The sequence below is a fragment of the Seriola lalandi genome, unplaced genomic scaffold, assembly GCF_002814215.2.
Source record: "Seriola lalandi dorsalis isolate HSWRI2012SDOR001 ecotype SW California unplaced genomic scaffold, Sedor1 jcf7180002054949, whole genome shotgun sequence".
Lineage (NCBI taxonomy): Eukaryota > Metazoa > Chordata > Actinopteri > Carangiformes > Carangidae > Seriola > Seriola lalandi.
The window spans coordinates 789,523-811,789 of record NW_019525500.1 but is presented as its reverse complement, the minus strand read 5'-3'; the positions used below and the strand labels follow the sequence as shown (position 1 = coordinate 811,789).

The window sequence follows — 22,267 nt, the reverse complement described above, 5'->3', positions numbered from 1 at the left end:
GCTTTGATTTGGTAAATATATTCAACAGAATGTACAGTACATTTCCACAGAATTAATTCAATCAGAGGAATAAAATGATAATGCCATATGTTTAGATTTCCAATCACTCAATATATGCTATGATCTACTATGTGTTTTGTGTTGTATATTTGCATTCATACAAATGACCCTATATTCCACTAGTTGTTTTCCTCTGTCGTTCCCTGACCACTACATTAATATTCAGCCTATGCGACAGAATCTCACTGTAGCTGCTGTTGTTACACGGCCAGAGCTAATGAGGCAGCTGAGGATCAGTGAACCTGATGCCTCTGGGTAAATCCATGGAAACCCTCTTGACAGGAACATATAGGAAGTGATCAGATAAACTGCTATTCAGCACATACACTTGTGCACAAAGCAGAGGCAACAACAGCTGACCTGACATGCCTGGTTAAATAAGGTCAATCAATGGCATCCCAGAGCAGAGCAGAGCAGTGACGAGGAGGAACTGTGCGGTCTGTTATGGCTGGACAACGAGTGCGGCTCTCAGCCAACAGGACACAGACAGTGAGTTCGGTTCACTGCTGCATGCTGGGACACACCAGCCTGTGTGTGACTGGAAGGGATGTCTGTGTGTACTGGTTTGTATTTTGAGTGTACGGGACAAGCTTTTGAGGGATGTGTGCTGTCCTTGGACTTTTGTTTTCTTGCTGAATTGTGTGTATGTATCTGTCTGGTTCTGGATGCTTTTGTGTATTTATCTGCAAGCTTCATTGTGTGCGTCTGTGTGTGTGTGTGTATGTGTGTGTGTGTGTTTGGGTCGGTGAGAGGGTGGTCTAAGACACGTGAAGAAGAGGAATCATGAACTGAAGCTCGGCACGTTCTCAATACTTCCTTCCAGACTGCTTATGTTGGGATGATGTGTGTAGTCTATATCTGAGGTTTTCAAAGTGTGGACAAAAATCGAGATAACTGCACCCCACCACCACCATCACCATCCTCTGACCTCAATTTAAAATAGATGGAGTGTTTTGTCTACATGTCTGCAGGTTTTCAATACATGGCAGTTATCAGTATATGAATAGACAGAATACCGAGTCAAAAATATTGATGGTGCAACATGACAAAAATGATTTTGTCACCCCGATTCTTATTCTTTTTCTTAATTCTATTTGGGGGATAATCGTTCATTAACTTTGCACAATCCCCATAATTTTGGTGGATGTAAATAGGAAGTATAATGTTGCCATGGAGTTGTGTGGCTAGTTGTGGGCTACAACTTGGGCCTTGCTTTTTTCTAGCCAATATTTGTTATAAGCCAAAGTAGATATTAGCAGTTCCTGTTTGCCATGAATCCATGGATGTACAGACAACTCTCACCAGATAAAACATAACGATTCTCAGGCAACCTCTGGAGTTTCTATGGTTTCTGGGCCAATTTCTGGAGTTTTATTCATAACGGGCACGTATCTCCCTCTGCAGCACCCCTTCAAGTCTCCCACACCCCCAAAAGGAGGCAGACCTCACAGTTGTGATCTATACTTCCAATCTATACTGTATATGTAGTTCTGAATGTAATCTTGTACAGTTTTTGTGTGCATTTTGGGCTGCACTGCAGACTCCTCAGCTAAGATAGGCAAAAAGACTGAGGGTTGGAATAGGTTTAGCCGTGCACAATTAAGTTATTATTCTATTTTTTCAGCTGCTACCGCTGAGCAAACCTCTTCTATTGGTCTGTCCACATTATCTCTGGCAAACGAGACCCAAAACATGACCTGTGCGCTCCTCTCCATCACATGTTGTTCTCCCTCAGGACACGTTTCACTGCATAATGCGATTGATAGCTTTAGACAGGCATTTGTGAGCAGACTTCTCAATGTTCCATCTTAAAGAAATTGATTTTGTAGCAGAACTAAAGTTTCATACTCAGGACCGAGTGCAACAGATGCTACCAGCTAGCAAACCCCTTCTCTTTAACAATGTCTGACATTTTGGTTTATGAGCAATTATTGCCATGCATCTTACCAATATTATGTAATTACCTTGGAACTGTCAAGCAAACTTGGGGATTAAGACTATTTCCACAAAGTGACAACAGCGTAATTACAAATTTATTCGACCCAATGGTTCCCATGTGCTTTAACCTTTACAGACGAGTGTGCTAAAAGGGAAATGGAGCCATTACGACTGAGGAAAAGATGGCAGATTCTCTCTAATAGCTCTGCTGTAATGACTCTGGCATCTGCAAGACATTGTACCGTCTCCAAAACATTACTGGAGCTACTTGGCCATCATTCAGCCTCGCCAGCCCTCTGCAGAGCATTGTGCACACTTTGATAAGGCGAAAGATCACAAGCCTAACTTGGTCTTTTCAGAGCGTATTTGGCTTCAGGCTTACTGAGTCATCACCACCTTTCAAGTCATTAACAAATCTGCCTGATTCTCACAGTAACCGAGTGTGATATGACTCGATATCTCTTACTGCCACAGCAGTTGTGCTTTGCACATATAATGATTTAGCGAGTCACAGGGCCGACACACGAGACCCAAACACACTCCAGAGTAATTAATAAGCCTGAATTATCGATTAGTTGACTGCCAGAATTAATCAACAAGTATTTTTCACGATTGAACTCAATATATTTGTATTTGGACTGATGGTCACAAAGACAAGCTTTTTGAAGATGGTCACCTTTCATTCTAGGAAACTATGACAGATATTTTTCATGATTTTATTTTTTGTTAAGTTTATGTTTTATTGTCCAAATATTTAACTAATTAATCAGGAAACACAAATCTACAGATATAATCATTTCTTTCTGTCGTAGACACTAGCAATCATCAGTAATTATCAAGCAAAAATGCAAAACTCACTGATTCCAGCTTCTCAAATTGCTGCTTTTCTGTTTTCTGTTACTGTAAATTTAATATCTCTGGGTTTTGGACCGTTAGTGAGACGCACAATTTATCTTAAGACATCATCTTTGCACTGGGAAATTGGTAGGAACATTTCCCATGGTCTTATATTCCAAACAAGTACTCAGTAGTTGATGAATGAATGAAAATATTTATTGATGGCAGCCCCAGTAACCAAATACATTCCGGTATAATTATCTAGCCTGCTGCAGTAAATTCGAATACGAGTACTATCTGTTGTTCTCCATTGTGCTAAGTAATTAGTCAACTAATCAATTTGTCCATGGAGCATTCTAATTATCTAAATCATTTGAGAAAAAAAAAAAAACATATTGCAATCTTCACAGTTAGAAGATTTTGCTGCTTTTCTCTGTTTTATATCATTGTAAACTGACAAGAAGAAATCTGCAGATGTCAACTTGAGCTCTGGAAAACTATGATGGTCATTTCTTTATTTATAGACCAAATGATAGCTCAATTAATTTTAATGATCAAGAGAGAAAATAACTGTTTAGTGGCAGCCCCAGATCTACAACAAATCACTACAAATGTAAGGGGCGAACGCTGTAGCTGCAGCACATTCAGTTACTCTTGTTGATATAACTGTGTGACCTGTAAAGCTGATACTGGCAATCAGGCTTCCTGGAGTGCTAATGTGCTGATCCAGTCTGCTAACCAGCTGATAGGCACATCCTCTGCTGGCTAACGGGATTCCAGTTCATCAGTCTGCCTCCTGACCCTGCAGCCCCTGACCTGTGATCACCTGCCAAGACTGTTTCCAGTGAAGCTGGGCAGTGAGTGAGAGATTGGCCCGGTCTGATTTACCCCCCGCAGTGATTTTATTATTAACCTGATCTTATGACAAGGATACAATGGTATGCACACACAAACACACAGAGGGAAACACATGTTCTTTGGTTTTGTACTGTCAAACACATGCTAAGGGGAAGACAAGCATGGAATTAGCCAATAGTGAGCGTGGGTGTATCTGTGCACGTCAGTAGTATCAAGTAGAAAAACTTTAGATTTGTGACAGATACACTTACAAGCTCACCGTGTGTGTGAACACGTGTGTGCCTGTTCCACACTTTCCAATTTTCCGGAAGTCTGCTGGAGCCTCCCACTGCTCTGGGCCCCAGCGGATGAGTTCTTATTGTGGGTTTGGAGCCCCACAGCAATTAGATGAGTTTATGGTAAGCGCTAAGAAGCGGAGAAGCTTGTCATTCTGTCAGAGCTGATTTCCCCCACGCTTCAAACGCCGACCCCTCTGAGCTGCCAGGGGTGGACGTGGGCCACGGCCGTGTATTTAAAAAAAAGAGTTGAGGGAAGTGGAACATTTCTGAACCCTGCAGTGATGCAGTTTTTACTTCCTGTAACTACATTTTGTTGCTAAGTGTTTAGAGCCAAAATATGCTTGCTGGCGGCAATTGTGTTTGATGCCTGGCAACGTAAATAATTTTCATCCAGTGAAGGGAGACTGACAGGGAGTTGCAGATATTGGAATATTTTTGTATAGAAAGATGGACCCACAGTGGCTTGGTGGAGCACCCGGGGTAGCTCAGGGCTATGGCCCTTGTCAAACAATTCTTAATATTAGATTTTATTAGTTATATTTACAGTACAGTGCATGCATTGTGAATAGAAGTCAGCCAGCTGCAATAAAAATCCCCAACCCTGAGCCTCCTGTCATATTCACTGAGCTACAATGTCTGTCATCATACGATCCAAGTGCTGTGGGAGGTTGTAGGTATTCGTAGGCTGCAGAGGGAGTGTGTATAAACACACAACAGCTTCAAAAGGATGCCAACAGAGACATTATAGAATCAAATAATGGGCAGGTATCCCACAACAGGAGTGAAATTCAACAAATTCTTTCCACAGGCAGAGTAAAAACACCATTATAAACAGTGAAGGCATAGCATTCCCTACATGAATGAAAAAAAGAAAAAAAAAAGAAATCTATGTTGCACCTCCCCGTGCAGTCCCAAGAGCGTTTCCCAAGACTGTTGATGTCTTTTTTCCAAATGCAGTGCCAACAAAATACTTCATCTGCTCCACCTTTTAGGCCTGTGTATCCTCTCGAGTCTCTGTGCGAGTTTCACCTCTTTCCCAAAGTATTTGCTGGAAAACTAAATAAACACTGTCACAAAATGGAAAGGGGTCTTATGTAACTAACACCAGTTGTGCTGTGGCTCAAATATAACAAATTTCATGGCGCTGAACTTGAACACCCTCCCCACCCGACCACATACACACATGCTGTAAACAACATCCACCTGCTCTAACATGTAGTGCTTTCTCTCTCTGTCCTCAGGGATTTGTGAATGATGCCTAAAAAAAAACAAAAAAAAAAAACATATACAACACAGTCATGAGGTGTTGATGACAAAATCAGATGTTTATCAACTCATCTAATACATACTGCATTGATCATTACAGCACTTTGGGGATTATGATACGATCAACCCCATCCACCACTGCTGTACTCCCCAAATCTGGCAGTACTGCAGGTTGTTCGCTGTGATACAGTCAGGCATATCTGTGAGTCACGGTAGAGCAGGAAAACTCGTCTGCAGCTAAAAGGATCGATACCTGAGACTAAATTGATACAGATGATGCAGTTTGCTTTTCCAGAATTAAATTAACATATAAAATGACAGTTGAAGAGCGTCACTGGCTGAATCAACGACCGATAACAGTTTCTTGTGAACAACCATGACTGCTGTGTGATGAAGATACTGTATAGTAGTGTCAACATGACAATGCAGTCAGTATGTGGATAACAGAAGGAAGCTTATGTCAGAAACTTTGAGAGGGAGACTTCTGTCAGGCCTTAACCAAATTCCCTATAATCTGATGCCAAAGGCCAAAGCTCTTTAGAGATAGCGCTATTAGCTCTATTAGAAATATTACTTAGACAAATGTAAGTTGTCTCTTAGAGAAAGTAATGGTATAAAAGTGCCCTATGCCTAATCTAATAATATAAATCTACATTGTTCATGAAATATAATGGAAGTAAAAAATAAATGTCTAGTCCTTCAGCTGCTGACAGTAAGAAAAAAAAAAGACGTATCCCTTCACTCAGAAAAGACTTATATGTGAATGTGTGAGAGCCCATTATACAGTGTGCCAGAGGTGTTAAGACCAGAAAGACAACATAGGCTTTGTTTAGCATTGTATATCTGTTTTAGTGCATTTCCAAAGTTTAATGTAGATATTTTACTAAGTGCCTACATACACAGGAGTGATCCAACTGTTTTTAAAGTTTTCTCAGTTATTTAATCTAAAAAAATGTGGATAATATTTTGTGAAACGTGAACTTCACAGTCTCCTGCAACCCAAGGCGTCATCATCTTCAAATCGCTTCATTTTGTCCAACCACCTGTTCAACCCTTAAAGATATTCAATTCATAAAAATAAAAAACTGAGAAAAGCTGCAAATTCTCAGAGCCTGGAACTAGTAAGTCTGGCATAAATCACGTGATCAATTAATTATCTGTAATGTTTTTTTTTTTTCAACCACTGAATTAAATGACTAATCTTTTCTGTGATGACACAGATTTCTTGGCTCTGCAAGTGCGTGACTGAGGTTAGAATGGTTAGACAAGAGACGAAGCGTGTGTTTTCAGTACGATCCTTGGCGTGAGAACAGACTGACAGCGGACATCACACCACACTGTGACAGCCGCGAGCAGACAGGGGAGGCAACACACACCTCCCTGCCCAGCCCCGATACCTGCCCTGCCCCTCAGGACCTCTCACACATCCACACGCTCACGCACACACAACCTGTTACCCATCATACACGTGTGAATACGTACATGCACAGACATACAGGACTTTTCACTGCTCCATTTAAATCCACTGGATATAACTTAACAATTTATATGAGATTCCAATTAACAGAGGTTCACAGTTCACAGTTCACGGTGTTGTGAAAAACATTTGAATCATGTCCTGCAGGGACTAACTGTTTTCCTTCTAGTTCTTTAACCTTTGGCATAGTAAACCTAACATGTAGGGACTTCTATTATCCAATTTGTGAACATGTCCAAAGCTGCTTAGTACAAAGATGATCAAACTACAGACAGACATATCAAACATCTGAAAATATGCAGTTAATGACCGATACCTGATTATTTTGGCTGCAATGGCTTCTTCAAGTCCGGGCACTTCTCTCTCTTTTCAATCGGATTAATAGAATATAACATCCGCAGTGTTGCCAATGTCGGCAGACACATTTAAAGGGATTGTACTGTAAACCAATGAGCATGATTGTCAATGCAGACATCCATATAAAATCACCATAATTCACCATGACTGCCTCATGTAGCTGCAAGCTGCAGGCCACAGCTGTAGCGTGTGTGTGTGTGTGTATATATATATATATATATATATATATATATATATATATATCCTGATGTGTTGTTGAGAACAACATTAGCTTGTTGGTAGCAGCTAATAAATAAGGTCTTAAGCTACATATACTGAGCAGCAGTATGAAAGAATATGAAGGTGAATAAAGAGAAAATACTACTTTAAAACCTGTAACCTGGAGGTGTATGAAGTTTCCCAAGGCCATTTCTTCTGCAGACAGTAATTCCAAAGAAAACTGTTGACACCTTGGTCTACAGATTCAAAGCTTTGAGCATGACAAACAAAAGTCCATTCACCTCCATTGTATTAATGTGGCAGCAAAAATCTGAGATACACCTCAAAACCCGAAAATATAAAACCAAAACCTTCCTCATGGCTCAATCCCACTAGATACAAGTGATGAAATACTTTTGCAATTTGGGTGAACTGACCCTTTAAAAGGTTGTTTGACGTCAGCAGCAGCACAGAACAGATGTAACCGCGACACACTACTGTACACATGCACAAATTACAGATTGGTGCAAGAGATGCAAAAGACGAGCGCTCTCCCCTTGGCCTCCAGCCTCCTCCTCACACTCCGACAACATTGTGGCACCCAGTAGATACATACTGGCTCCTGACTCACCCTCATGTGGAAACTATACACCTGAGTCTCACTTCCTGTGTACGAGAACGAACGGACATGCGCACACAAACAGTAAGAATGTGTGTGTGAATGAGGACATGGGTAACTGTTCATGCACACATTCATAGGATGAATTCATGCATTTCAACAGTAAGGATATACAACACAAAGGTCTGCTTCAGTATTTCACACAACAATCAGTACTACTGCAAATGTGAAGAAGTTGGATTAAACCTTCTCTGGCTGCAGAAGGAGCTGGGAGATGGTCTGACAAATTAAAATGCAAAAAGAATGACCACACCAGGCATTCTGTTGATCGCTCCTTATCTGTGCTCGAGGCTACTGGCTCGAGGCTACGGTATTATGGGTAACAAAGCCAACAGGTTTTGACAGAAGGAGGAAGAAAAAATGCATGGATGATAAAATATGTTTTTTTAATATTTGTGGGTCTTCTGCATCGATTACAATCGTTGTTTTAGATTGTCCATTGGGAGTCCAACAAGTTATGTGAGTGCAGTGCTGAATTGGTGGAGCACTCTTTGTTTGTTTGTTAGTTTTGTTGTTTTTGGTCACTTGGTCAGCATATTAGCAACTTCCAAACTTGTTACTAACTAACTTGTTAGCAGTTGCCTATGAACGCATCCAGCAGACACAGAGCTAATTAGGGTTCATTTGGTGTCGTGCTTCTGACCAACTCATGAATATAAGTCCAATATTCATTCTCCTTTTAGCTCTGTTTTTGTTCTCTACCAACTTGTCAGGCAGAAATCTGGCTCTTTAGCTGCTAAATACTAATAGTTGTTGCTTGACGTATTGCTAACATAAAAATAATTAATGCAGCTTTAAATAAGCTTCTTTTTAATATTCTTAAATTGAACTATTTCCTTGTACTGGGCTTTTTAAATCTGTACATATTCCACAATACATGCTGATACCCGAATTATCCAATTTGAGAGAAGCTTTATTCCGAGGAGACAGGCTATCAGAACAGCTGTAATATAATTTAACATTCAAACAGTTCAGTATCAGAATATAAATATCAGCTCATGTCTTCTTTCTCTTAAAGGCTCGTGAAAAGACTTGAACTCCTTCCAGCTACGAGTGCTTCTGTACTGAGAGCATTCAGCGCATAATGAATGTTTCTGTATCTTGCTGAATCCTCTAAATCACTGGGTCATTAGCCTGGCCTCTGTTAATCCCACTTAGTTCAAATTGCTCAGTGATTCAGGAGTCCATCAGTAATGTCTCCTGAGGGAATACAAATCACACTGGCATAGAAAAAGCACATGAACCTGTTCAGAAACATGACATTAAAACACATGGCTACAACGGGACCACACGTATTGTTCAGCAGCTGAGATTCTCTCAATACTTCGGCCAAGATTTACTCACTGTTGAATTTTATCTGTGAGCGTGATTAAAAACTACTCTGCAAAGGGCATTAGTCAGACTGAGTGATGGAGCAAAGAAAAATGCTAACTCAGACAGGGTGGTTCTGGACCGAAAACAGCATCTGTGAGATATATCACTTTCATCAAAGACTGATGAGTATGCCTTCGCAATGAGCTAGAGAGCAGAAGAAGTTCATACAGAGACAGGAACGTTTGCTCCATGCTGTGAAGGACAGGCCAAAAACTAAGAGAAGACACGTGCAGCATGCATCAAAGACAAAGTGTTCACACTGACGATGAGTTTATGATTAGTGAATATGTCAACAAATACAGAAGGATGCATTCCTTTTCAGAGGCTGCAGCACTAACACAGGTTCCTTGTGGAAAGACAAAAAAGAAAAAAGTTGTTTTTGCAGAGAAGAAACAAGAAGACAACTGGCAGGAATGAAGTCTAAACCGGAGTGTGCTGCACAGACAAATCACTTCATGTTCCAGTCCGAAAGATAATTTTGAAACAATATTGGCTGTGTCCTGAACATCGAGCAGATGTGAAAACAGTACTTTTGCCTGGGCAGTGCTCTGGAGGCTTTGCATTTTCAACAGACGTCGCTACAGCAATGTAGAAAATATGACTGAGCCTTGCTTTAGCTTGTCCTCCCAGGACGCCGTCCAACAATGAGACACAAAATTGTCATGACTGAGTGTCTGCCTGCTGTCTATATCAGGGAAAAACGATAGATGGAGAAGAGTGAAAGCGCTTGTCGGTGTGGAATTTAGTCGGCATTCATATGCATAACAATAGGTTAGCTCTGTGTGCATCTCTTTTTCTGTTTTCCATGGATTTAACAAAGACTAGTTATACTGTGAATGACTACAAAGGTGTGAAAGGCCAGTCTATTTTAAGATGCGTGTTGAAACGGATGTTGGCATCATAGCAGTGTGTCATTGTGCGTCAGGGGTCCAGTTCACGCTGGCTTAATCTTGACATGTAAATACAAAACCTAGCCCTTCCAAGTAATGTGAGGCAAAGGGGTGAAGAGTTTATAATTTGCTCAGTGTCTGTGAGACAGTTCGCTCAGAAACAACACGAGTGGAAGTGACACATAGGGCCGAATGTTACAGTAGCACTTTTTCAACAAGGAGGAAATGCAATGGAGAACTTTTTTTTCCAAACTAGTTAGAAAGCCTTATATGATAATTTTCATCATCACATTGATTCCCTTGTTCTTTCCATTATAATATAATTGGTGGTGTTCAATATTTCATGGCTTACTTCACTCTTGATGTAGCTCCAGATCACTGGGAACACTGCGCTCTTTCACACAGAAAACTCGGTGCCAAAACCAAAACAGCGTCAGCCGTGTCTTGTCGACACTGCACTGAGCCCTGCCTACGCCACATGTCTGCATACTCACGCCTTGATCGTGTGCAGAATTTGAGTTGATTTTCAGCGAGCATGAGCTCATTGGAAAGGAGACCACTTAAAGTAAGTAGTCTGACGGTGGGTCCCTGTGATGTTCTGTCAATTTAAACTGCCAACTGGGGAAAAACACTATCACATGAACCTCCTGGTGATAATTACAAGTAGGATGTGAGGAGTGTTATGACACAACACATTTCAGCATTCTTCACAGTCAACATTTCCATTACATTACTGAGCTACTTTAAAAGATGCACCTGTTAATTAACACAAACAGTCATCTTCTTCAAACAGCAAATCACGTCTGGACCGCAGCATCCTGTACAAAGCATGCAGACAGACTCTGTTACTGCTGCAACTAATGCTCCTTTCCCCATTATTGCCTTTAAAAAGGAGAGAAAGTGTTGAAAAATTCCCCTTACAATAATCCACATCCAAACGTGGCATCTCAAAATTGCCTGTTTCGTCCGTTCACCAGTTCACCAAAACACCCTGAAGTGTGTAAAGTACAGTCATATGAAAGAAACAAAAGCAGAAAGTCCAGGTTATGGCTAAAAGCGAGATCTCATTAGCAAGAGTTGGTGCTAGACAATGTGGTTCAAGCATCTCAGAAACAGAGGACCAAAAGGGGTTTTTGCTCACAAGCAGTAAGGCATGGTGCAATAAACAGTTTGATTATGACTGAGTACTGACACATATTATACATAGTATATTATCAACAAGTGGATGTACTTGGGGAGGGCAGCAGGTGCACCACTTCCTCAGACACAGACATATCTCATGCCAGAGCTGGCAGACAAATCCAATCAACAGGCCTTGAGATAAAATGAAGCCTGTTAAGACTGTTGTTGTTCATTGGCAGGGAAAGCAGAGAAAACTGGGCATTTAACCACTGGTGTCAACTGGACTGACAGGCAAGACTGATGGTTATAGCCTGCAAGATGTAAAAGATTCTCTAGCCTCTCCGGCAATCAATAAAGTTGATGTTGACAGTTTGTACCTCTCAGGGAGTGTGTTTTTTTTTTTTTTTTTTTAAGTGGGAACAAAAGGGAGGGGCTGAGAGTGAGAAGTCAAAAGAGTGACAGAGAAAGTAAAGAGAGAGAGATTATAAGAGCTTGCAGAGATTTATCTCTATTAGTCTTGACTGATTTGTGCTGTGATTTGTGTTTACAGAGTGCAGCAAAATTTGGCAGAAGCAATCACAGTGAAATATTTATTTGGTTTATTTGGTAACTTAAGGCCACTATTAAGTACATAAATACAATCCTACTGCATCCACTGAGTTCTCAGTATTAGAGGTGTGTGTTGCATAATCTGCCTTCAAACAACATCTGTCACTTCTGTTTAAACAAAATGAATGTGGTCAGCATGCCACCTAACACAAAGTATTTCAGAGCTCTTCTCACGGTTTTTATAGATGCTTTGGAAATCCATAAGCATCAGTACTGTTTTTATTGTTAGTTCTGTCTTGGAGTACAGGTGCTCAGGGGGGGTTTATACATTTACTCTCATCAACACTCTTGGAATCAAAGGTCAGTGAGGCCGCCCCTCAGACTTGATCAAATAACAAAGCAAAAGAGGAAAAGACTAAAAGGTAATCATTTCCCATCACTAGTTAAACATTACCAAGCAACCTGCTCTACCATGCAAAGGGCTTATTTTTGAGAAAAATACAAACCTTGGAAAATTCTCAGGTATATGGAAATAATATATATATATATATATATATATATATATTGTATATCTTGACATAAAATGTGTCTCTTTATTCTGAAAAAGCAAAATCATCATCCATTCAAAGAAAATCTTCTCTGGGAGTCAAGTCTTCACAGAATCAACTGTATCTCCTCTCAGGTTATTTTCCTCTGTATTCATCCTATGATGGTTTTGACTCAGACAGAAGATAAAAGCTGACATTTTTATGAAATGAAAGAGACTTTGAACCCAAAACCTTCAAGTGAAAAATGGGGTTTATTCCTCAGATTATGCTGCGCCCTCTCTGACCTTAGCACGACTTTTCTCAACACCACCATGCCTGGCCCACTTCCTGTCTTCCACCGCTCAGTCTCACATACCAAACCAGACATTCACACACTCCCGGTGACGGCTGAGTGTGACCCGGTCATTCTGCAAGGCTGAGAGGAGTTCCTGTTCGCGAGCCTCCTGCAGCTGTCTCACAGGCTGCTGTACTGTGCTGGCTTGAAGGGGTTGTGGTGGGTGAACCCGGGGCCAAAAGGGGGCAGGGTTCCAAGGTGACAGCAGTGTGGGGAGAGAGCTGTCTGGTCTATTCATTCGGTCTTTACACAACACACATAAGAGGCAAAGTCGTGGCACGTGTTGGCCGACCCATACAGAACACACTGTGGTGATGATGCTAAAACAAGAAACTAGAGTTACCGCCTCACAGTTGTATGCCTCCACCAACCAGTCAAGTCTGTCCACACTCATAATATATGTAGCAAAGACAATTTCATAAAAAGGTATTAAGGGTATTCTATCATAATTAGCGCTTGAATTCTTGAGTTATGGCCAAAAACGTGTTTTGTGAGGTCACAGTGACCTTGACCTTTGACCTCCAAACTAATAGAGTTCATCCTTGCCTCCAAATGAACATTTGTGCAAAATTTGAAGAAATTCCCTCAAGGTGTTCATGAGAAATCATATTCACCAGAATAGGTGAACAAGTTCGCTATTCCTAGCTGATAAAGATTTAAGAAATGGACCATCGCCTCACTATGTTAAGTATGTGAACAGGTAGTCTGTTTTGTGGTCACAAGCTATGAAGTATTAGCTAAACTCCAAACTGTGTTTCAGAGTCTACAATATTAATGCAGTTTAGAGTGAATGGGAAATGTTTAAGTTGGCTAGCTGAGCTTTTTGGTCATTTAGCCTAAAGGTAGTTTGGTTTTGTAGGTTTAGAGGTATATTGTGTTATCTTAAATGTAATTAAATTTATTTCTAAAGCTTACATCTTTATTAAATGGCATTTTATCACATCAGGTCAGATGTGTCTCTTTTGCTCTTACAAGCTACCATTACTGTTGTCAGTTGGCTCCATTAGCTACACAAGTTACACACAGCAGTTACTGGGCGTAAATGTTTAGCAGCAACTAATCTCTATGTATGAACTCATCTTTATGTGGTGCAGTCCACTTTATCCACGAAATGATCACATATTAAACAATTATGTTATAACAAGACTAAGCTGGAACTTGGGAACAGCCTGTGCAAGCAGCTCCTAACCTTTTTTCTCTACAGTATTTACACTTGCATCCTCACTATTCCACTACTGACCCTGTTATTTAGTCTGGTTTATTAAAAGTTAGAATAACACAAGGTCCTACTCAAAGTATGAGAAGCTCGGTTGAGATGTCCGGCTAACTGCAAAAGTGTTCATAGTGTCCTCATTTTCATCCCACTGGTGGATCTCAATGGGTTTTCAATGTGAGCACATTTTCAAGCCAACAAAGGACATTTTGGCAGCACAGTAATTTACTATCGCTATTATCGTATTACTGGAAACATAATTCATTTTCCTGTATTGAAAGTAGGTTAACCTACATTGCTCAGTCAAAGAGGGATTTTTACAAATTGGTTGCAGTTCAATTCAACTCAGTATGCCTTATTGGCATTTATGTCATGCCAACATTATGTATCAAGGAAAATAACATTTTATATATATATATATATATATATATATATATATATATATAATATTCATACTGGCAGATCATCTATTATTGAGTGGTTGATTCATAGCAACAATGATCCTGATATTCAGGCAATTAAATGTAAATGTGACCATCTTTATCTGAGTAAGACCTTAGAAAACCTTATACAATGACACTATCCTCTGTGAGAAAAAGAATAAGAGACAGAGGATGGGAGAGGCAGCAGGATGACGAGACGAGGACTCAGACAGACAAACAGTGAGGGGAAGGGCAGGTTAAATGTGGTAGGAATGTGACAGACAGTTGGGGAAGGCACGTTGACCCCAGCCCACATACTACTGGCGGGTTCCAGGTGTCTCACCCGCCTCCCCCGTTCACACGCGGATGTCAAGCCTCCCTGAAGGAAACCAGGTCGGTTCCGTTAGGGAAGTCATATAAGAGCGGGGAGCGAGGAATCTGCATCTGCAGGCTGTCTAGTCAAAACAAGGCTTCAGTGCTGTCTGGTGTTAGTTTGGGGGCAGCTACGTGAGGCATGACCGGAAAGGGGCCAGCATGGACACATAAACTGCGAGGACTGAACCTAAATATTACGTCTATAAAAACATGACCTAAATATTGTGTCTGTGGAGCAGAATTTTCCATCCTGTCTCCAGACTTAAATTGACACCTAAGCCTTTTACACTTGTTTTGACAGATTTTAGCACTTTTTAATGACCATTATTTCCCAGGCTCAGTGAGCTTAACTTACAGTAACTTCTTACAGCAGTATGCCATTATCAGATACAGTGCATATCGACTGGAACTTCTAAAACAGTTAACAGATACACTTTAAGTAACCACAGGGTCTGAGCAGAAGTAATAAAAGGTGGCAAGTTTAGTAATCACCTCATGGCGAATTCAGACTCAAGTTCACTCAGTCGATAAAGCTAAATCACACTTCACTGCTCAGTTCCCTTTTCGCTTGAGTAACAACAGCAGCAGAAAAGTAAAAAGCGAAAAGTGGAGAATCAGAAAAGGATTTTCTTTTTAGGCAAATAAGTCTGACTTCACCGCCGGACTGAGAGGCTGCCATCACAACGTGAAGAGAGAGAGAGAGAAAATCCAAATAACTGAAGTTACTGGAAGACAGCTGAAATTACTGTATATGAAGCAGCTTATCAGAGTTCAGCAAAATCATGGCTGCTGGGTTGAGAGTTGAGTCCAGCTTTTACCAACGGTACTGCAAAAGGGGCGCTGCAGAATGTTAAAGCGCTGTACTTCATCCAATTTCAACAACACTTCCAGAAAATCCTTCCAGCTTGGCTAATTAAACTCTTGTAAATCTCGTCAGAGCTATTCATCTGAGCTGACATTTGAGTGAGCTTTCCAAAGTTTCAAGAGAGGGAGAATCTAGAGTTATATTGGTGACGTTGCTTCACTTTGTTGTGGTTGTATATGCAGCGAAAATGTCATTGATCTGCTACAGACCGTGACTGCAAATAATATTTATTGAAGAGATGAAGTCCGATGGAATCGGCACCGTAAGACAGACAGGTGCAAAAACACCAACTTGATCGAAATGACTTAGTAGCAGATACCTGCCCTGCTCCTGAAGCAACAATCAGCAATCACCTTTAACGTAAAAGCCACATGTCTGCTGAAGCAAAACTATCACACCTTTGCTATTCTCTTGAAAATCTCCCTCCAGAAGTTTTGGGCTCTATGAACATGCAACTGTGGCTGCAGTGGCAATGCAATTTTCCTCACTTACAAGTCCAATTTTGTGACGTTTGGCATTTTCAATCATCCAGACAACCTGCTTGTACTGAGGTGGGAGAAAAGGCACAGCCAAGGTTGTGTTTATGCAGATTGGGTGGCACAGTGCAATTTTGGAAGTAGTTTTGGCCTGAAATCAGGCTTATGCTTTCGCCTGCTCTGACCACAATGTCTTGCAAAAGCAAGCACAAAGAGCATTTATTGTAGCTTTAGCTCATGGAGGCACACATACAGACCTCTCCCAAATCACAAAACTCCATATGGTATGCTTTGCCTCTCTCAGTTTGATACTTGCTTTGCTACAAGATATGCTCTTCGGTGCGAGAGTTTGGGTTAGGTGAACTGCTCCTTTAACTGCCTGATTGTGGAAGAGCAGCTGATTGACTGTGATTGTTCAGCTCTTCACTCTGCCACAGAGAGGAAACCCAGATACATGAATCATAAGATGACGATGTTGTTTTGTGGGTCTGCTCACTTTAGGAAAAACTTAAAGCTGAATTTCAGTCTACCATTTGATATGTTGACCTTCTAAATACAAACATTTGTACAGAAATTACCAATAGCTCCGTGTGCTTGTGTCAGGAAACACTAACTCCTGTACAACCGCTAACTTTCACTTTTGGTCTGGGGAGGGACCAGACGAGGACAAGGATTTGGACATGATTCTTCACCAGCTTCCCACTAACAAACTATCCTAATAAGTGCCAAGTTAGCAGAAGCACTAAGTCCTGCCACATCAAGAAACCACAGCATCTCAGCTCTGCTACAGGGCTATACTCAGCTGAGATGTAATGCTACTGAAAGTGTTTAATACTGTTACACTCTTCACTTGCCATTGTTGAATTATTCCAGAAGCTAATCATTTTTTGCAGAAAATGAAACAACAGCTTAATGGAACAGATGATTTTAGACTTCTATCTGAAGTCTGTCTAATGGTTAGATCTAAGCCCTTTGTGGAAACAGCGCCTGACCTGTGTGCAATACAATGGTACTTTATACTCCTCCAATATCTGAGTTTTGCAATACCCTTCCACCCTCCCAAATATTAAGCTGTAGAGACATCTGAACTCTTTCACCTGAGCTGGTGCTGAAAAACGATCAATGTAAGTATGTAAGCAAGCAAAAACATGTGAGTTTTGATTGGCACAAGGAGTGCCAGCAATTCAAAACCTGCGTCAGTGCATCTAGAGAGTACAGTGACGACACTCTGTAAAACAGTCCACAACAAGTGCAACAATTAAACCTACCACGTACTCATCCACAACAGATGTGCAGTGCACCCACTTCCTTCCTTTGTGCCACAGCATGAATACTTTATGACATTTTCAATTAGAACATTAATAAGCTGCTGGATTTAATTTTCTTCTTCTTCTCAATGTTGAAAAAGCTTGGCATCTTATCTTAAAGTTACTAAGGCATAAAATAAAGAAGATTTCCTTCTAGATCTGCAATGATTAGTTAATTGCTCGATTCATTTTCTGTTGATTAACTGAAAATCTGCAACTATTTTGATAATTGATTAATCATTGATTAAGCAAAAATGCCAAATATTCTCTGGTTCCAACTTTTCTTGTTTTTCTTTGTCGTTTATGACACTATTGAATAAATAATATGAATAACTGAACATCTTAAAGGTTGTGAATGTCATTTTTTCCATTGGCAGATTAATGGATGATAAACATAATTAGTTGCAGCCCTAGCCATTTTTCATTATGAATAAATGGGTTCACAACAAGTAAGAAAAAAAAGGTTGTCTGACAATCTGCAGCTCTGCATCAAGCCTGGTGAACAGTTTCAGCTTATCATACTAATTTTTAGTATTTTGGAATAATTAACTCTGCCTCTTTGTTGTGAGTGTTTTTAGACAATGTTCCAGTCTGCAGAACACAATAAGGCAGTCCATTTAGAAAAGCATTTCCTCCAATAATAAAGCTTTTAAGCCACAACCTAATGGATAAGATCCCTGCAACCTTCAAGAAAGTTTAATAACTTATTCCATCCCGTATTGGTGGTCTCAACCTATACAGAGGAGAAGGATCAAGTTGCGTGAACCAACTCGTTCATCTGCAGTGCGACTTTATAGGCGATTACAGGAACAGAAGCAAAAGGAACTGGAAGCAGCAGATCTGACAGAAGACGCCAACAGACCAGAAAACAAAATCCCACAGCATTTAAAACAGACCAAAGCAATAAACAATCATTTTTATGTATTTTATGTATCTCTGTTTCTACTGTGTTGCCAAAGACCAATTTCCATTCAATACAAATCTAACGGACGATAAAATTTTAACTTATAATAATTGATTCCTCCCAACTCAGATAAGAACACCTCTGAATTCCCACACCAATTATCTTGCAGCATTGCACACCTGCCCTCCACGGTATCCCAGTGAAAGATTTTAAGCAGAACGTGTACTGGCAGCACATATAACTGTCCTGGCAAACAATAAAGTGACCTGAATTTTCTTTACAAATTTAAGATTAGACAATCACTCGCTTGCCCCAACAGTATATTAATATCTGTATAACTCAAAATTGACTTACAATAAGTAAGTTAGAGTCACTCAGATAACCGGCCATGTTAATGACAAGAAGTGACAGGTTCTTCCTTCTGTCTGCAACTGAAACCGACAGAAGCTTGCCAGTGAATTGGCAGCAACAAATGGAAGACTCAGAGGACCTAAAATACGGGAATGAGGGCAGAGAGAATAGACAGGACCATGGTCAAACCATGCAGTAGATAGAAAAACCATTTCCTGATTCTCAATGATCTTTTAGTTCAGAAAACAGACTCATCGGATTAAATACATCCAGTATGTTTGTTGACTCCTGACAAAAACTTGATTATCTCGACTCAGTCTAATACTCAACTGGTATCACAGCATTAGGAAGCAGTGTTGTAATGTTGCCCAGTCTAGATGCAATGCTGCTGAAATGTCAGTCCTCGCTATTCAATCAACAGCGAATGGGAAGTGTTAATTATTTCAACACAGCTGTGTCTGAACCTTAGACTTATCCTCAGAGCTTTCAGACATGACAATATAATCGTAACTGTCCAAGCAAAAGCAGACAGGACAGGCATTCGTGAAGACTACAGGAAGTGATTGATCACACAATAGCAGTTCACTTCCAGCTCCATGAGCAAAACGATTTATTCTACAGAGGGCCGATAAAATGGCTAGAACCTGCTGTTTGCCATTTTCCATAATGTTTCAGGTCAAAAAAGATGCACCGAATAATTACAGCACCATCTGCTCGGAGGTGAATAATAAGGCATCGCTCACACACTATAAGTGTACGCACTATTGTTAAACTTACAACAACATTAGAAGATTACAATCATTATAATCATTCCCGACATGCAGTGTAATACAGTTGCAATCGGAAATATTCAGGCCCCCAAAGGAGGTAAGGATTTATGACTTTGAACTTTCCTGCAGAGCCAGATTTCACTTTAAATTAAGTTTTTATCAGTTGAATGATACAGCAAAGAAAATGATATTTTTGTATTTGTTAATACTGCCAAGGCAAAGAATTACTCAACCCCTCCATAATATTGCTGATTTTAAAACCTACTGTGAGCCTGGATGACCTAAAGTTGATTAAACCCCTGGGAACTCAATAACAACCCTTAATTCGCTTCAGCTGTGATGTGTTTCGATAAACATCACCCACGGATGTGTTCAAGGTGTGTTGCAACCATGTTGAAGACTAAGGAGCTGAGAGAGGAGATCATTTGATTGCACAAAAAGGACAATGGGTATAAAATGATTTCCAAGACTTGGAACATTCCTAAAGACACCATTGGGAGCACTGTACGGAAATTCAGGATTTACAGCACAGCAGAGAAACCTGCCTGGCTGTGGGAGAAAGCCCAAAATTTCATCATAGATGTTCACCATCTCATCAGGACTATGGAGAAAAACCCCAGTGTTACTGCACAAGACTTAAAGGATGACCTGATGAAGGCTGGGACAAATGTGTTAGTGCCAACCATAAGAAGCTCACTAAACAAACAAGGACTAACTGGCCGCACTCCATGATGCAAGTCATTCCTAAACCAAGAAGCACGAGAGGGGTTGACTGGAATATGCCAGACGGAATTTGGATAGGCCTGCAGAGCTCTGGGACACCGTTCAAAAACAAACAAATCTTTTAACTGTTTGGCAGTTTGCGGGAGGAATACTATCCCTACGGTGAAGCATGGAGGTGAGTCGCCGATGACGTCGGGATGTTTTTCTGCTGCAGGAACGGGCAATCTTAACCGATTGACTGGCGTCATGGATTCACTGAAATACCGAGCCATTCTGAGGAGCAATCTTATGCTTTCTCTGGTGAACTTCAACCTTTTGACTGGACTCTCCAGCAAGACAATGATCCCAAGCACACTTCCAAGTCAATCAGAGCTTGGTTATGGAATCAGTCCTGGGATGTCCTGGATTTAAATCCCAAAAGGAAAATCTTTGGTGGGATTTAAAGCAACATGGAAACAATCAAACCTCAATGAGCTGGAACGTTTGCATGAAAAGAGTGGGCAAAGATTCCAAGACAGAGGTGTCAGAAGCTTGTCAGCACTTACCAAAATCACTTATTAGAGGTTCTCAAGGCAAAAGGATGCTCCACCAAGTGTGGTTGGGGGTTGAACTCAAAATTATGTCAACTTACGTTATCAAAATAAATAAATATTATTACCCTGTTTACTGAGACTTGTTGTCTATTTTCATTCAATTCCATACACATCATCAAGATACCTTTCAAGGTGAGAAGGGTTGAATATTCTTGATTGCAACTTTATGTCACACACCAGGGAGGTTCAGGAAACAAACTGACTGTTCAAAGACATGATAGCTGAACAGATAGCTGCACCATATTTGTTGCCATAGCAGCTGTTGTTAACAATGGGCAAGATAAGAATGTGAAGAAACTTTTGAGAAAGTATTTGCACTTGGAAATGTTTGGTTCTTCGGAGATAATGACAATGTTTGGATACAACTCGTACATCCTGCATCACCAGACAAAGAAATCTAAAGCTCAAGTTTTACAGTTCTAATAATTATGGTGATAAAAATGTGTTTAACTGCATTTTGAGTGTGGTTACAGCCATTATTCCTCAGTTACACAACCATTCAATTGTATTATGAAAAGGCACTCTTCTCTGTGTGTGAATACAAACAGTCCAGAAATATGGATCATGGTATTGATGAACATTATTACCAGCAAAATGACTGTCCCTTTGTCTCTCACCCTTAAACCACTTACCACTACATGTTCCCCAACTATCCAACACAAGCTGTAACTCTCACTTCAGTGTGAGACATTATTTTGATTTTTCAGTGCATCCAGCAGGCCACAGCGCTTTATCTCACGCAATGATAATTAAATGTCATTTTCACAGATAATTTTATCTCATTCTGAATGAAAGTATCCAATTCAGCTGAATCACTTATAATTTTGCCAGAGTCAATAAATACTCAGCATTCACTGGACGCAATCTGTGATTTATACAGGCCTGTTTCTGCAAACATGTTATCTAAGTGCTTGTAGCTCATTGTTTGGCAATTTTCCGTTCATCACAGATGACATCTCCCATGAGCAGACTACGGGAAAGAAACCAAATCGTTGCTATAACTGTATGAAATGTGAAAGATTTCACAATTTAAATGTGACAAAGGGTTCTGGCAGAGGGCCGATGCTGATGGTGTGCACATGTGCATGCAAATGTAACTTGCAACACGTTCGGCATAGATGAAATGTGGTGGCTGAAGGTAGCAGCACCAAAGCTTTTCAATCAATATCCCAGCCGCCAGTGAGGCTGGGGACCATTAGCACCAGTGAGCCAAGTAAAGTGACTCTGATGTGAAATGACAGGGGTTTTCACAGAAGCTGCCCTACCGTTTCCCTCATTGTCATTCACACATGCACGCGCTCTCTCTCTCTCTCTCACACTCACGGCTACCCTACACTGCAGCTACCCTCACTTGGCAACTGAATGTACTCATACTGTTGTTTTGTTTTCAAAAAAATGTCTGTCAATGTCAATTCATTCATTTCAGCAGTCATAAAGCCTCTCAGTTCCTACACTACATGTCTGGGTTTCATTTTTTGTCCTGCTTTAATCAGCCAATTACTA

General features: G+C 40.5%; 1 protein-coding gene across 2 annotated transcripts in view; it reads right to left on the bottom strand.

Annotated features, from left to right (window-relative positions):
- The window catches only part of ddah1 (dimethylarginine dimethylaminohydrolase 1), a 79,386-nt gene that overhangs the window by 49,647 nt on the left and 7,472 nt on the right, over positions 1-22,267 (bottom strand). The window lies entirely within an intron of this gene.